The sequence below is a fragment of the Nerophis ophidion genome, linkage group LG16 (assembly GCF_033978795.1).
Source record: "Nerophis ophidion isolate RoL-2023_Sa linkage group LG16, RoL_Noph_v1.0, whole genome shotgun sequence".
NCBI classification, from domain to species: Eukaryota; Metazoa; Chordata; class Actinopteri; order Syngnathiformes; family Syngnathidae; genus Nerophis; species Nerophis ophidion.
This window is the reverse complement of record NC_084626.1, coordinates 34,049,811-34,068,051: the sequence shown is the minus strand read 5'-3', so window position 1 is coordinate 34,068,051 and position 18,241 is coordinate 34,049,811. Positions and strand designations below refer to the sequence as shown.

Here is an 18,241-nt window from a genome sequence, read left to right as displayed (position 1 = left end):
AACTTCTTTGTCACGTGTTGCTGGCATCAACTTCTTAAGTTAATGATTATTTGCAAAAAAAAAAAAAAGTTTTTCAGTTTGAACATCAAATATGTTGTCTTTGTAGCATATTCAACTGAATATGGGTTGGAAATGATTTGCAAATTATTGTATCCATTTTATATTTACATCTAACATCATTTCCCAACTCATATGAAAACAGGGTTTGTACATCTTGTGAGACCATATCGGCAATGAAATGGGGGAAATGGCCGCCATTTCCCCTCAAATCAACAGACTGCAAGGGGGAACGAACCACTGGCTTATACAGTGTTGAATGGGTGCTACAAATTGTGAGTTCAAATCTTGTATTTCTTTATTTTTTTATGTTTAATAGGTTTTTTTTTTGCAATTTTGATTTTGACAGTACCACATAAGATATTGTTCAATTGCTGATTCTGGTTTATTGATTTTTGAATACGCCAGAAAATAACCCGTTTTGTACACTGTTGGGGGGGTCAATGCGCAGTAATTGTGTTTTTGCATATTACTTATCCAGCAATGGTCAAATGGTGAAATCAATTATGGTATTTTGAGAGGTAATCATTAAAGTCGGATGTAGAGGTTGCCCTCTAGTGCAGGGGTGTCAAACTCAAATACAGAGTGGGCCAAAATTCTAAACTGAACAAAGCCGCGGGCCAAATTTGAACACCTTAACCTTTTAATAGGGACCCAAACAAGTTTTGCATTGAATATTGAACAAGCAAGGCTTATAGAACTTTATACTGACATGCAAAATCGAGGTTTGTTGGTAGCGGGGGTGTATATTGTAGTGTCCCAGAAGAGTTAGTGCTGCAAGGGGTTCTGGGTATTTGTTCTGTTGTGTTGATGTTGTGTTACAGTGCGGATGTTCTCCCGAAATGTGTTTGTCATTCTTGTTTGGTGTGGGTTCACAGTGTGGTGCATATTGGTAACAGTGTTAAAGTTGTTTATAAGGCCACCCTCAGTGTGACCTGTATGGCTGTTGACCAAGTATGCTTGCATTCACTTGAGTGTGTGTGTGTGTGTGTGTAGAATCCGCATATATTACGTGACTGGGACGGCACGCTGATTGTATGGCGGAAAAGCGGACATGACAACTGGTTGTAGAGGACGCTAAAAGCAGTACCTTTAAGGCACGCCGCCGATATTGTTGTCTGAGTGGAAATCAGGAGAAATTCGGGAGAATGGTTGCCCCGGTAGATTTTCGGGTGGGGGCACTGAAATTCGGGAGTCTCCTGGGAAAATTGTGAGGGTTGGCAAGTATTAGAATTAACTGTGAATGCACCGCCGCTGTATAATACCGGCGGGCCAGGTCTAATGTTAATTTAATATTGCCTCAAGGGCCAAAATAAATTACATGGCGGGCCAAATTTGGCCCACGGGCCAGAGTTTGACACCCGTGCTCTAGTGGGTTCTTTGGACCTCCACACACTGCCAAGAGAGCCCGGAATTCAGGGTATAACACTGTTTTATTTGCATAAATATTGATAGGCTATTGCTTTTCAGCAAAATGTCTTTTCCTCCTGCGTCCGCTCATCAGCACCTCCAACCCCAACCTCGTGCCTCGCCCGGCTGCTGCTAATAAAGGCGACAGGTGATTAGATAACCCGCCCCAGCTGGCAATCCACTCACCTGTCGCTGGTTTTGAGGCTAGGCCATACACACCCCATTTTGGCAGGAGGCGCGGCAACCACGCCCCCCTCCACTTTGGACATCACTGAAGACCGAGGTGGGAAACGCACTGCCCGCAACTGCTATGTATGATGGGTATGTATGGGGTCAATCACAGTTTGTTTTTTTTACCTTTTTTTGATTGAAACTTTTTAGTAGATTGTACAGTGCAGTATATATTCCGTACAATTGACCACTAAATGGTAACACCCGAATAAGTTTTTCAACTTGTTTAAGTCGGGTCCACGTAAACCAATTCATGGTAAATTTAGCAGATATATTCTTAATATTTAGCTCACTTTTCTTACAATTAACTCACTTTTCTCACATTGAGCTTATTTTCTTCAAATGTTGAGTAAAAATTAAATGGCAAATATAAATGTTAAATCTATGTCTAAATGTTAAATATAAATAATAAATATACATTCTAAATGTCACGTCCGACTGGCAGGAGGCCACCGGGAAGACCCAGGACACGTTAGGAAGACTATCTCTCCCGGCTGGCCTGGGAACAACTCGGGATCCCCAGGGAGAAGCTGGACGAAATGGCTGGGGAGAGGGAAGTCTGGGCTTCGCATGGAGCAGGAAGGGGCGTGGCCTCCGGCTCCGGCTGAATTTCGTGAGATTTTCGGGAGAAAATTGCTTCTGGGAGGTTTTCGGGAGAGGCGCTGAATTTCGGGAATCTCCCGGAAAATCCGTGAGGGTTGGCAAGTATGGGTCCCCTCCAAGGTTTCTCATTGTATCCCATTGGGTTGATTTTTTTTTTCTGAGCCGAGGCTGTCATTGTAGCTTGTGCAGCCCTTTGAGACACTTGTGATTAAGGACTATGTAAATACACTTTGATTGAGATTGAAGACGTTTAATTACATTTCATTCCGTTTCGCTTAAGGTGTTTAATTGTTTGGAAGAACAATGAATCGACTGATCTGTTTAGCAAGTAGTGCAGATAATGCAGGTCTCCGGTCGACAATCATTTTGGAAGACGCTCCGACGTTTGTGTCACTCTGACTTCGCAACATTTTTAGTATCTACGCCACGTTCTTTGAAACACGAACGTCTGTGCGTGCCAACGGCATTCTGCTTTTTCTGAGCATAACGCAAACTGTATGGAAAAAAAGGCAAAACCTGCAGGGATTTTTTTTTTTACCCCTCTTTTCAAACAAACAAAATGCTCTGCTGTGGGGCTTCCCGTCTTATTATGACGAAACAAATACAAATGAAGCAATTTAGCCTGAGAAGAGGGTGAATGAGAAATGCTGATCAAAGACAGAGTGCAGGATAAAAGGCCTTTCATGGAGCCGGTGGTCTATGCTGTGTGCTGATAGCCGCTTCAACGAGACCCGCCGAGGAGGACCGGGGATATCAAGTGGCTTTTAACAAAAGCCAGGATGCTAAAAGAAAATACGCCTGCCCGCTGATCTTGTGCATACATGTGCGCGTACATGATTAACAAACACCCACCATTCATAACCAGGGGTGCACACAGGGAACAACAGTAAGTAGCATGTCACAGATTAGTACCAAATAGGATTGGCACGGCGATTCGAGGAACTCTTAGTGGCAGCCAAAAAAAAAAAAGCACGACATGGAACAAAAAAAGGAAACAAAAATATAGGGTTGTACAGTATACTGGTATTAGTATAGTACCGCGATACTAATGAATCATTTTCAGTACGATACCATCTCTGAAACGTACCGAAGCCGCACCACGCCAAAGTCACGTTGTGATGTGCTGGTTTAAAGGGGAACATTATCACCAGAGCTATGTAAGCGTCAATATATACCTTGATGTTGCAGAAAAAAGACCATTTATTTTTTTAACCGATTTCCGAACTATAAATGGGTGAATTTTGGCAAATTAAATGCCTTTCTATTATTTGCTCTCGGAGCGATGACGTCACAACGTGACGTCAGCAAACACATTATAAACATCGAGTCAAATCAGCTCTGTTATTTTCCGTTTTTTCGACTGTTTTCCGTACTTTGGAGACATCATGCCTCATCGGTGTGTTGTCGGAGGGTGTAACAACACGATCAGGGACGGATTCAAGTTGACTTACATGGAGTGTGCTTTGATTAGCACGGCATGCAAATCGATGCTAACATGCTATGGTCTGCACATTTTACCGGCGATGCTAAGGCAGACATGGCACAGAGATGTATGGATATCCTGCAGATACATTTCGAACGATAAAGTCAACAAAATCACAAAGGTGAGTTTTGTTGATGTTATTGACTTATGTGCTAATCAGACATATTTGGTCGCGGCATGACTGCCAGCTATAATTACATCCAGCGTTTCCCTCCACTCACATTTAATGCCAAACAAACACTTACCAATCGACGGATTTAAGTTGTTCCAGTGGAACAAATTGCGAAAGTCCCTCGTTTGGTCTGCACATTTTACAGGCGATGCTAAGGCAGACATGGCCGAATAGCGTCAATAGCTATTCGCTCAATAGCTTCCGTTTCTTCTTCAATTTCGTTTTCGCTATCTGCCTCCACACTCCAACCATCCGTTTCAATACATGCGTAATCTGTTGAATTGCTTAAGCCTCTGAAATCCGAGTTTGAATCCGAGCAAATGTCGCTATATCTTGCTGTGCTATCCGCCATAGTTTTTTTGTATTGGCATCACTGGATGACGTCACAGGAAAATGGACGGTGGCTTCACAGATAGTGTAAATCAGGCACTTTAAAGCCTTTTTTCGGGATATTCCGGGATGGGTACATTTTTTGAAAAACTTCGAAAAATAAATTAAGCCACTCGGAACTGATTTTTTTTGTTTTTAACCCTTCTGAAATTGTGATAGTGTTCCCTTTTAAGAGCAGAGGAGCATGTTCGGCGTCACACAATCACAGAGTACTTACAAGCACACACAGTGTTTAGACAGAAAAGGGAGAATGGACACATTCTGGCTTAAAAAAAAATTATAAAGGTAAATTTGTAATACTGAGACACCCTCAGGAAGAGGTGCTTTAAGACATGGCTAGCTATCCAGCAGCTAACGTCCATCCGCCATCGGCAGTGTTTTAGTTACTTTTAAATCACTAATCCTCGCCTCCATGATGACAAATAAAGTAAGTTTCTTACAAGCATTATCACTGGAGGACCGGGAATAGCAAAACATGCCTTACTACACACTGTGAACAAACGGCATAGGTGGAGCTACACCTAACATCCACTGTAATGATATCAAGTACAGGCACGTATCCGGTCGATATTAGTATGATTACGGCGATATTTTTCGGCATCACAACATCTTCTTTCGTTTTTTCCAAATGTATAGTATGTTTATAAACTCAGGAAATATGTCCCTGGACACATGAGGACTTTGAATTTTACCAGTGTCTGATCCTGTAACTACTTTTTATCATATTGATACCCAAATTTGTTGTTATCATCCAAAACTAATGTAAAGTATCAAACAACAGAAGGATACGTGATTGTTACATTTCAACAGAAGTGTAGATAGAACATGTTAAAAGAGAAAGTAAGCAGATATTAACAGTAAATGAACAAGTAGATTAATAATTCATTTTCTACCAATTGTCCTTCATAATGTTGACAAAACAATAGAATGAAAAATGACACAATTTGCTACTGCATATGTCAGCAGACTAATTATGAGCCTTTGTTTGCTTACTTACTACTAAATGACCATTTATTTAGTATTTACACTATTTTATTCAAGGACTTAACTGCAATGAGAAACATATGCTTAATGTGCACTAGGGGTGTATTGAACTGTTTCGGTTCGGGGTTTCCGGTTCGGTTCGGAGGTGTACCGAACAAGTTTCCACATGAACATTTGAAGTAGCTGCCTAAGCTAAAGTCTTAACAAGCTGCTCCGCTCCCTTCTGCCTCTGTCTCCTACACAGCACCCAGCATTGTCCCACCCACACAACCATCTGATTGGTTACATATATAGCGGTAACAGCCAATCAGCAGTGTATATTCAGAGCGGTAACAACCAATCAGCAGTGCGTATTCAGAGCGCATGTAGTAAGCGCTTCAGCATCGAGCAAATAGGTGTTTAGCAGGTGAGCAGCGGATTCTCCCCAAATTATAATAAACACCTCCCAGTCAACATTCTAAGTGACGTTCTAGAAACAAACTCGGCTCGCTCGCAGTCCTGGCTTGAGGTGAAGGGTAATTAACTTTTAGCATAACGTTAGCTCATTTTACGGTGAGTGTGTTTGCTCATTGTGCGGTGGGTGTGTATGTGTGTGAGTGTATGCTAGTGATATAATAATGTAAGTGCATCATTAAGCCTACATGAACTCCATGGTGTTCAGGGATGAACAGTCTCTCCTATTGCTATTGTACAATTTTTTCAGCTATAGTTACATTAGTCCTTAGTAATGTAGCAGCCTAGTTTGAATGGCAAGGTCCCTGTTATCACATGTTGATAAAAATATAACATTTACATAATAAAAATAAACTACAGGCTTCCCAAATGCTATATTAAATGATGAGTTGACTTGAAACTGTTTAATGTTGCACTTTTTATATGTCGAAGAACATTTTTGTCATTTTATTTAATCTGAGCAACAAGTTGAGCCAGTTTAATGTTGATTTACGTGGGCAGAATTATTATAGTGTTCCCAATGTTAAAAGGATAAAGCCATTGCTTACAAATTTGGTAAATAAATAACCCAAAAATTAATATTTTGTTGTTTTCTTATTGAACCAAAAATTAACTGAACCGTGACCTCTAAACCGAGGTACGTACCGAACCAAAATTTTTGTGTACCGTTACACCCCTAATCTACACTAAGATTTTTTTGTTAAAATAAAGCCAATAATGAAATTTTTTGGGGGGTCCCCTTTATTTAGAAAAGTACCAACAATTTTTTAGTACCGGTACCAAAATATTGGTATCGTTACAACATCGTATGAAACACTTGAGTAGAAGCAGAGGTTTTTTTTACACCATCTATCCACTTCCATGCATACACTTCACTTCGATCCACTTCTGGTGTGCCATGATAAATATTTACCGTGGGTGGTAGCACATTCAGTATTTGTGTCACGCTTGCCTAATCATGCACAGCATGTAAACACACATTTGATTATTTTGCGCTGAGTATTTGGGTTAATGAGACATCACTGAGGATGACTTGCCTGACGCCACTGACGGGAGAGCGACCGTTAAATACACACAGAAAAAAAAAAATAGAAAGAACAGCTGGAGACAGACTAACCTTTTACAGAAGCAAGAATGCAGCTCAATTTCGGTTGACGTTTCCTCTGCATTTTGCTTCCGGAAGCTAAAAAGGGGAGTATGGCTGGGTGTTCTGCAAAGAGAGGGTCAAGAGAAAAAGTACATGTGTGTATTTGGATAGAAAAGCAACCTTCGCTAATTTGAGGATTTGATTGACTCTTAAACATGTTTGGTCAAACTGCGTGCAAAATGACAAAATTAGCAGTTGAATCATGTAAAGCAGAGGTCACCAACGCGGTGCCCGCGGGCACCAGGTCGCCCGTAAGGACCAGATGCGTCGCCCGCTGGCCTGTTCTAAAAATAGCTCAAATAGCAGCACTTACCAGTGAGCTGCCTCTATTTTTTAAATTTCATTTATTTACTAGCAAGCTGGTCTCGCTTTGCTCGACATTTTTTAATTCTAAGAGAGACAAAACTCAAATAGAATTTGAAAATCCAAGAAAATATTTTAAAGACTTGGTCTTCACTTGTTTAAATGAATTCATTTATTTTTTTACTTCGATTCTTATAACTTTCAGAAAGACAATTTTAGAGACAAAAACAACCTTAAAAATTATTTTAGGATTTTTAAACACATATACCTTTTTACCTTTTAAATTCCTTCCTCTTCTTTCCTGACAATTTAAATCAATGTTCAATTAAATATATATTTTTTTCATTGTAAAGAATGATAAATACATTTTAATTTAATTCTTCATTTTAGCTTTTGTTTTTTCAACAAAGAATACTTGTGAAATATTTCTTCAAACTTATTATGATTAAAATTCCCAAAAATTATTCTGGCAAATCTAGAAAATATTTAGAATCAAATCTAAATCTTATTTCAAAGTCTTTTGAATTTCCTTAAAAATTGTTGTTCTGGAAACTCTAGAAGAAATAATGATTTGTTTTTGTTAGAAATATAGCTTGGTCCAATTAGTTATATATTCTAACAAAGTGCAGATTAGATTTTAACCTATTTAAAACATGTCATCAAAATTCTAAAATTAATTTTAATCAGGAAAAATTACTAATGATGTTCCATATATTTATATATATATATATATATATATATATATATATATATATATATATATATATATATATATATATATATATATATACATATATATATATATATATTTATTTATTAAAGGTAAATTGAGCAAATTGGCTATTTCTGGCAATTTTTTAAAGTGTGTATCAAACTGGTAGCCCTTCGCATTAATTAGTACTCAAGAAGTAGCTTTTGGTTTCAAAAAGGTTGGTGACCCCTGATGTAAAGGAATTGAGATTAAGATGCACTCTTTGGAGCAAACAACGCCCTATACTGTACCTACCTTAAAGGGGACCCATGATGCATTCTGTCTTTTCTGCCTTTATAAATGTTTTAACAAATCATCCAGTCATGTGTTTTGGTGTGAACTTGCCTTTTGGTTTTATAAAGATAAAGTTAAAGTGTCACTGATATTCACACACACACACTAGGTGTGGTGAATTTACCCTCTGCCTTTGACCCATCCCCTTGTTCCAACTCCTGGGAGGTGAGGGGAGCAGTGAGCAGCAGCGGTGGCCATGCTAAGGAATCATTTGGGTGATTTAACCTCCAATTCCAACATTGGTGCTGAGAGAGGTAATTTTTCATTTTTATAGTCTTTGGTATGACTTGGCTGGGGTTTGAACTCTAACTACAAGGCCTTTTACTGACAAACATATATATATATATATATATATATATATATATATATATATATATATATATATATATATATATATATATATACTATACTGGCTATGTCGTGACGTCACCATGTGGTGGAAACACTTAGTTAGACATCAAGTCAAGCTCTCAGCCAGTTTCAACTACAAACCCCGTTTCCATATGAGTTGGGAAATTGTGTAAAATGTAAACGGAATACAATGATTTGCAAATAATTTCCAACCCATATTCATTTGAATATGGGTTTGATGTTCAAAATGATAAACAGTTTTTTTTTTGCAAATAATCATTAACTTATAATTTCATGGCTGCAACACGTGCCAAAGTAGTTGGGAAAGGGCATGTTCACCACTGCTACATCACATAACAACACTCAATAATCGTTTGGGAACTGAGGAAACTAATTGTTGAAGCTTTGAAAGTAAAATTCTGTCCCATTCTTGTTTTATAGAGAGCTTCCCACGTTCAACAGTCCAGGGTCTCCGCTGCCGTATTTTACGCTTCAATACACGCCACACATATTTGATGGGAGACAGAACTGGACTGCAGGCGGGCCAGGAAAGTACCCGCACTCTTTTTTTACAAAGCCACGCTGTTGAAACACGTGCTGAATGTGGCTTGACATTGTCTTGCTGAAATAAGCATGGGCGTCCATGAAAAGGACGGCGCTTAGATGGCAGCATATGTTGTTCCAAAACCTGTATGTACCTTTCAGCATTATGGTACCTTCCCAGATGTGTAATTTACCCATGCCTTGGGCACTAATGCACCCCCAAATCATCACAGATGCTGGGTTTTGAATTTTGCATCGATAACAGTCTGGATGGTTCGCTTCCGCTTTGGTCCGGATGACACGATGTCGAATATTTCCAAAAACAATTTGAAATGTGGACTCATCAGACCACAAAACACTTTCCCACTTTGCATCATTACATCTTAGATGATCTCGGGCCCAGAGAAGCCGGCGGCATTTCTGGATGTTGTTGATAAATGGCTTTCGCTTTGCACAGTAGAGCTTTAACTTACACTTACAGATGTAGCGACCAACTGTATTTAGTGACAGTGGTTTTCTGAAGTGTTCCTGAGCCCATGTGGTGATATCCATTTAGAGATTGATGTTGGGTTTTTATACAGTGCCGTCTGAGGGATCTAAGGTCATGGTCATTCAATGTTGGTTTCCGGCCATGCTGCTTACGTGGAGTGATTTCTCCAGATTCTCTGAACCTTTTGATGATATTATGGACCCTAGATGTTGAAATCCCTAAATTTCTTGCAATTGCACTTTGAGAAACATTGTTCTTAAACTGTTTGACTATTTGTTCATGCAGTTGTGGACAAAGGGGTGTACCTCGCCCCATCCTTTCTTGTGAAACACTAAGCATTTTTTGGGAAGCTGTTTTTATACCCAATCATGGCACCCACCTGTTCACCAATTACCCTGCAAATCAGTGGGATGTTCCAAATAAGTTTTTGATGAGCATTCCTCAACTTTATCAGTATTCATTGCCACCTTTCTCAACTTGTTTGTCATGTGTTGCTGGCATGAAATTTTAAAGTTAATGATTTTTTGCAAAAAAAAAAGGTTTGTAAGTTTGAACATCAAATATGTTGTCTTTGTAGCATATTCAACTGAATATGAGTTGAAAGTGATTTGCAAATCATTGTATTCCCTTTATATTTACATTTAACACAATTTCCCAACTCATATGGAAACGGGGTTTGTACAAAAAAGGTACAATAAAGTATTATTTTCATGTAATCGTGACATGTGTTTAATAACACCGGCATGCAACATGCAGTGACTTAAATACTGCTAAAACAGCTTTTTTTTCATTTGGCTCAGTGTTCTTTTTTTGGCTAATAATTTCCGTTTTAATTATTATCAACAAACTATTTTCCTCTAACTGAAATGAGACAATAACTAATCAAATCAAATTGACACAATTGGAAAAAAACACATTAACAAAGAATCAACGCACATTTTAGGCAACAAATAAGAACGAGAGGAACAAATGTTGACAGAAACAAAAATCCAATTGTATTTAATAACGTCTTAGACTTAGACAAACTTTATTGATCCACAAGGGAAATTGTTCCAGAAAGTAGGTCGGTGAGTGAGCTAATCAGATGCTTTTCTTTGTGAGATAAGGACGCTGGATTTCCAACCGCCAAAACAAAACTGGATGCATTTACCAAGTCCCACGTCTTAATGTGTGTGTGCATCCTAAAGAGAAGAGGACTTCAATCGACAAAATCTACTGTCATTTTAGTTGACTAAAATGTTGGAAAATTCCCTCGACTAATACTACACTAAAACGTGATTAAAATATGACAGACTAAAAGGCATTTTCGTCAAGACTATGACTAAAACTAAATTAAAAACTGCTGTCAAAATTAACAATGTTGCTTTGAATCGATTGGTGGTTATTTTTTTTGTCTGGAGAAAAACCTGAAGATATATACACTATATTGCCAAAAGTTGACTCACATATGAACTCGAAGGGCCATCCCATTCCTAACCAATAGGGTTCAATATGATTTCGGTCCACTTTTTGCAGCTATTACAGCTTCAACTCTTCTGGGAAGGCTGTCCACAAGGTTGCGGAGTGTGTTTCTAGGAGTTTTCCACCATTCTTCCAAAAGCACATTGGTGAGGTCACACACTGATGTTGGTCCAGAAGGCCTGGCTATCAAGTCTCCGTTCTAATTCATCCCAACGGTGATCTATCGGGTTCAGGTCAGGACTCTGTGCAGGCCAGTCAAGTTCATCCACACCAGACTCTGTAATCCATGTTTTTATGGACCTTGCTCTGTGCACTGGTGCACATGTAACCGGTGGTCTTTTCCTCTGCGTTGTGTGTTGTTTATGGAGCACGACCGACACCATGGGTTTCTCCACTGCACTTTACTGATAATACAGAATACAATTGTCATCAAATACTTTGTGCCATCGTCCAACCCCTCTCCCGTTATCGTAGACAAAAAGGGCAGCGTAGTTACATACAAAGTCAAATAAAAACATACCTGATAATACAGAATACAATTGTCATCAAATACTTTGTGCCATCGTCGAGCCCCTACACAAATATGATAATGAACAAGAAATGAATTAAAGTTCTTAACAAGACAAAATATTTTCTGTCGTCGCATGGACGCCTACCTCTCCCGTTATCGTAGACAAAAAGGGAAGTTGGAGGGCGTGTCCAACGCATATAAAAAGACAGGTGTCACAGTAATTATTGCAGTAGGAGGGACAACGAGACAATGGTTCCACATTGACAAAACATCAAACAATATTCAGGTATTTACATGTAACTTACTTATTTTGTGTAATTATAACAATAATAAAACAATAGAAAATACATTATTTACAAGACGTATTTGACCCTGTTACACACAGTCATGTTGAAAGAGGAAGGGGCCCGCCTCAAACTGTTCCCACAGGGTTGGGAGCATGGAATTGTCCAAAATGTTTTGGTATCCTGGAGCATTCAAAGTTCCTTACACTGGAATTAAGAGGCAATCCCCAACTCCTGAAAAAAAAAACCCACACCATAATTCCTCCTCCACCAAATTTCACACTTGGTACAATGCAGTCCGAAGTGTACCGTTCTCCTGGCAATCTCCAAACCCAGACTCGTCCAGACTCGAAAAGTGTGATTCATCACTCTACTGCTTTAGAGTCCAGTGGCGACGTGCTTTACACCACTGCATCTGACACTTTGCACTGGACTTGGTTATGTATGGCTTAGATGCAGCTGCTCGGCCATGGAAACTCATTCCATGAAGCTCTCTGCGTACTGTACGTGGGCTAATTGGAAAGTCACATGACGTTTGGAGCTCTGTAGCAACAGACCGTGCAGAAAGTCGGCGACCTCTTTGCACTATGCGCTTCAGCATCCAGTGACCCCTCTCTGTCAGTTTACACGGCCTACCACTTGGTGGTTGAGTTGATGTTGTTCCCAAACTCTTCCATTTTCTTACAATAAAGCCAACTTTGGAATATTTCGGAGCGAGGACATTTCACGACTGGATTTGTTGCACAGGGGGCATCCTAAGACAGTTCCACGTTGTAACTCACTGAACCCCTGAGAGCGGCCCATTCTTTCACAAATGTTTGTAGAAACAGTCTCCATGCCTAAGTGCTTGATTTTATACACCTGTGGCCTGGGCTAGTGATTAGGACACCTGATTCTCATCATTTGAATGGGTGGCCAAATACTTTTGGCAATACAGTGTACATTTTTAAAAGATACATTTTTACACTTTTGGAGAGGGTGGGGTGTTGTTTCATTTGAAATCTGGGAACGCCTCCAGAATCGAACATCTGGCAGACAGACTCAAAAAACGGGTTATAAAAGTGACTGTGGAGGAACTTTTACTCTAAAACACATCCAATAAATGTTATCTAAAACAGTGGTTCTCAACCTTTTTTCAGTGATGTACCCTCTGTGAACATTTTTTTAATTCAAGTACCCCCTAATCAGAGCAAAGCATTTTTGTTGAAATAAAGATAAAGAAGTAAAATACAGCACTATGTCATCAGTTTCTGATTTATTAAATTGTATAACAGTTCAAATTTTCACTCATTTGTAGTGGTCTTTATTTGGAAAAAAAGATATATAAAAAAACTAAAAACTTGTTTAAAAATAAACAAGTGATTCAATTATAAAGATTTCTACACATAGAAGTAATCATCAACTTAAAGTGCCCTCTTTGGGGATTGTAATAGAGATCCATCTGGATTCATGAACTTCATTCTAAACATTTCTTCACAAAAAAAGAAATCTTTAACATCAATTTTTATGGAACATGTCCACGAAAAATATAGCTGTCAACACTGAATATTGCATTTCTTTTCACAGTTTATGAACTTACATTCATATTTTGTTGAAGTATTATTCAACAAATATATTTAAAAAGGATTTATGAATTGTTGCTAATTTTAGAATATTTAAAAAAAAATCTCACATACCCCTTGGCATACCTTGGGGTACTTGAAGGTTTGCCAAGGGGTACGCGTACCCCCATTTGAGAACCACTGATTTAGACCAGGGGTCACCAACGCGGTGCCCGCGGGCACCAGGTAGCCCGTAAGGACCAGATGAGTCGCCCGCTGGTCTGTTCTAAAAATAGCTCAAACAGCAGCACTTACCAGTGAGCTGCCTCTATTTTTAAAATTGTGTTTATTTACTAGCAAGCTGGTCTCGCTAGTTAATTCTAAGAGGGACAAAACTCAAATAGAATTTGAAAATCCAAGAAAATATTTCAAAGACTTGGTCTTCACTTGTTTGAATACATTTATTTTTTTTTTTTTACTTTGCTTCTTATAACTTTCAGAAAGACAATTTTAGAAAAAAAATTAAAAATTGAAAATGATTTTAGGATTTTTAAACACATATACCTTTGTTCCTTTTAAATTCCTTCCTCTTCTTTCCTGACAATTTAAATCAATGTTCAAGTAAATTTGTTTTTTTTATTGTAAAGAATAATAAATAAATAGTAATTTAATTTTTCATTTTAGCTTATGTTTTTTCCACAAAGAATATTTGTGAAATATGTTTTCAAAGTTATTATGATTAAAATAAAAAAAAAGATATTCTGGTAAATCTGGAAAATCTTTAGAATCAAATTTAAATCTTATTTCAAAGTGTTTTGAATTTCTTTTAAATTTTTTGTTCCGGAAAATCTACAAGAAATAATGTTTTGTCTTTGTTAGAAATATAGCTTGGTCCAATTTGTTATATATTCTAACAAAGTGTAGATTAGATTTTAACATATCTAAAACATGTCATCAAAATTCTAAAATTATTATTAAATCAGGAAAAATTACTAATGATGTCCCATAAATAATTTTTTAATTTTTTTCAAAAAGATTCGAATTAGCTAGTTTTTCTCATGTTTTTTCGGTTGAATTTTGAATATTAAAGAGTCGAAATTGAAGAGAAACTATGTTTCAAAATTTAATTTTCATTTGTTTCCTTTTTACTCCTCTTTTAAACTGTTTAATTAAGTGTTTTTTTCATCATTTATTCTCTACAAAAAACCTTCCGTAAAAGGAAAAAAAATATACGACGGAATGACAGACAGAAATACCCATTTTTTAATTTATATATAGATTTATTTCTTAAAGGTAAATTGAGCAAATTGGCTATTTCTGGCAATTTATTTAAGTGTGTATCAAACTGGTAGTCCTTCGTATTAATCAGTAGCCAAGAAGTAGCTCTTGGTTTCAAAAAGGTTGGTGACCCCTGATCTAGACCATAAGGAAGTTTTTTTTTTTACATGTAGATTAAAATCATCATAGGTCCCCTTTAACATTCTGAATAGACCCCAATGTGGCGTCCAAGTGAAAGTCTACGAACTGTTGTATGAATCTGAAGGACAACCTTGGCAAGCCCCCGGGTGGTCTAACCTTCACTGGCTGCCCCCCTGCTGTCACATTAGACTCTGCTTCTATTCAAAGTCATTGTCGCAGAGCATTAAGAAAAGACGCTGATCGTGCTCAGGTGGGGGGTGAGTCAGTTAAACGAATACAAATCGGGTGATCAACCTGTCATGGTGTGCTGATCTTCTGGCTTGGTGGACTTAACTGCCTTCATTATTTTTGTATGCGGCGCTCAGCGTCAGCCTCCGGAGCCGAAGGGCAGTGGAGAGGAAGAGTGGCTGTTAACTTTATCGGCGTGTGGTCAGAGGCACTGCCCACTTTTCCCTCCCGCTTTATTATTGTTTTTTTTTTTACTACTATGGCCTGTTAGATATGTTGCTTACACTGAACTGTGGTTTAGGTGCGTCCTTACACACTTTGTTAAATATATCCATTGTTATATTGGTGAGGGTCCACTAAAAATAAACAAGGCAGTTAGTTATAATGGAGGTTAAATTGTGTCTTTATTGCAAAAGCTTTTTTTTTTTGGACACTGAATTTATGCCAAATAATTATTTAACATCAATTTATGCTGACAAGAGAAAAAAAATGCTGTAGCAAAATGTGTGTTTTCAAAATTTCAATTTATAAAAATTCAATGTATGATAATTCAGTGTATAAAATTTTCGCACATAAAAATTTGGTGTTTAAAAATTCAGTGAACAAAAATTCTGTATATTAAAAAGCAGTGTATAAAAACTCAGTGTTTAAAAGTCCAGTGTAGGAAAAATTAGTGGCCAGAGGCCCTGCCCACTTTTCCCTCCCGCTTTATTATTGTTTTTTTTTTTTACTACTATGGCCTGTTAGATATGTTGCTTACACTGAACTGTGGTTTAGGTGCGTCCTTACACACTTTGTTAAATATATCCATTGTTATATTGGTGAGGGTCCACTAAAAATAAACAAGGCAGTTAGTTATAATGGAGGTTAAATTGTGTCTTTATTGCAAAAGCTTTTTTTTTTTGGGACACTGAATTTATGCAAAATAATTATTTAACATCAATTTATGCTGACAAGAGAAAAAAAATGCTGTAGCAAAATGTGTGTTTTCAAAATTTCAATTTATAAAAATTCAATGTATGATAATTCAGTGTATAAAATTTCCGCACATACAAATTTGGTGCTTAAAAATTCAGTGAACAAAAATTCTGTATATTAAAAAGCAGTGTATAAAAACTCAGTGTTTAAAAGTCCAGTGTAGGAAAAATTAGTGGCCAGAGGCACTGCCCACTTTTCCCTCCCGCTTTATTATTGTTTTTTTTTTTTTTTACTACTATGGCCTGTTAGATATGTTGCTTACACTGAACTGTGGTTTAGGTGCGTCCTTACACACTTTGTTAAATATATCCATTGTTATATTGGTGAGGGTCCACTAAAAATAAACAAGGCAGTTAGTTATAATGGAGGTTAAATTGTGTCTTTATTGCAAAAGCTTTTTTTTTTTTGGACACTGAATTTATGCAAAATAATTATTTAACATCAATTTATGCTGACAAGAGAAAAAAATGCTGTAGCAAAATGTGTGTTTTCAAAATTTCAATTTACAAAAATTCAATGTATGATAATTCAGTGTATAAAATTTCCGCACATAAACATTTGGTGTTTAAAAATTCAGTGAACAAAAATTCTGTATATTAAAAAGCAGTGTATAAAAACTCAGTGTTTAAAAGTACAGTGTAGGAAAAATCAGTGGTCAGAGGCACTGCCCACTTTTCCCTCCTGCTTTATTATTGTTTTTTTTTTTACTACTATGGCCCATTAGATATGTTGCTTACACTGAACTGTGGTATAGGTGCGTCCTTACACACTTTGGTAAATATATCCATTGTTATATTGGTGAGGGTCCACTAAAAATAAACAAGGCAGTTAGTTATTCCATCCATCCATTTTCTACCGCTTATTCCCTTTTGGGGTCGCGGGGGGCGCTGGCGCCTATCTCAGCTGCAATCGGGCGGAAGGCGGGGTACACCCTGGACAAGTCGCCACCTCATCGCAGGGCCGTGGAGGTTAAATTGTGTCTTTATTGCAAAAGCTTTTTTTTTTTTGGACACTGAATTTATGCAAAATAATTATTTAACATCAATTTATGCTGACAAGAGAAAAAAAATGCTGTAGCAAAATGTGTGTTTTCAAAATTTCAATTTATAAAAATTCAATGTATGATAATTCAGTGTATAAAATTTTCGCATATAAAAATTTGGTGTTTAAAAATTCAGTGAACAAAAATTCTGTATATTAAAAAGCAGTGTATAAAAACTCAGTGTTTAAAAGTCCAGTGTAGGAAAAATTAGTGGCCAGAGGCACTGCCCACTTTTCCCTCCCGCTTTATTATTGTTTTTTTTTTTTACTACTATGGCCTGTTAGATATGTTGCTTACACTGAACTGTGGTTTAGGTGCGTCCTTACACACTTTGTTAAATATATCCATTGTTATATTGGTGAGGGTCCACTAAAAATAAACAAGGCAGTTAGTTATAATGGAGGTTAAATTGTGTCTTTATTGCAAAAGCTTTTTTTTTTTGGGACACTGAATTTATGCAAAATAATTATTTAACATCAATTTATGCTGACAAGAGAAAAAAAATGCTGTAGCAAAATGTGTGTTTTCAAAATTTCAATTTATAAAAATTCAATGTATGATAATTCAGTGTATAAAATTTCCGCACATACAAATTTGGTGCTTAAAAATTCAGTGAACAAAAATTCTGTATAATAAAAAGCAGTGTATAAAAACTCAGTGTTTAAAAGTACAGTGTAGGAAAAATTAGTGGCCAGAGGCACTGCCCACTTTTCCCTCCCGCTTTATTATTGTTTTTTTTTTTTTTTACTACTATGGCCTGTTAGATATGTTGCTTACACTGAACTGTGGTTTAGGTGCGTCCTTACACACTTTGTTAAATATATCCATTGTTATATTGGTGAGGGTCCACTAAAAATAAACAAGGCAGTTAGTTATAATGGAGGTTAAATTGTGTCTTTATTGCAAAAGCTTTTTTTTTTTGGACACTGAATTTATGCAAAATAATTATTTAACATCAATTTATGCTGACAAGAGAAAAAAATGCTGTAGCAAAATGTGTGTTTTCAAAATTTCAATTTACAAAAATTCAATGTATGATAATTCAGTGTATAAAATTTCCGCACATAAACATTTGGTGTTTAAAAATTCAGTGAACAAAAATTCTGTATATTAAA

The 18,241-nt window shown here is 37.1% G+C and overlaps 1 protein-coding gene across 2 annotated transcripts in view; it reads right to left on the bottom strand.

The window, feature by feature from the left end:
• Nucleotides 1–18,241, bottom strand: part of LOC133535271 (chemokine-like protein TAFA-1) — a 450,393-nt gene that overhangs the window by 22,257 nt on the left and 409,895 nt on the right. The window contains exon 5 of one of the 2 annotated variants that reach the window (XR_009802190.1): nucleotides 6,901–6,993. The exons of the other annotated variant lie outside the window; for it this stretch is intronic. The gene's annotated coding sequence lies outside the window, so the exon portion shown is untranslated. The remainder of the gene's footprint in view (nucleotides 1–6,900; nucleotides 6,994–18,241) is intronic. 2 annotated transcript variants of the gene reach the window in all.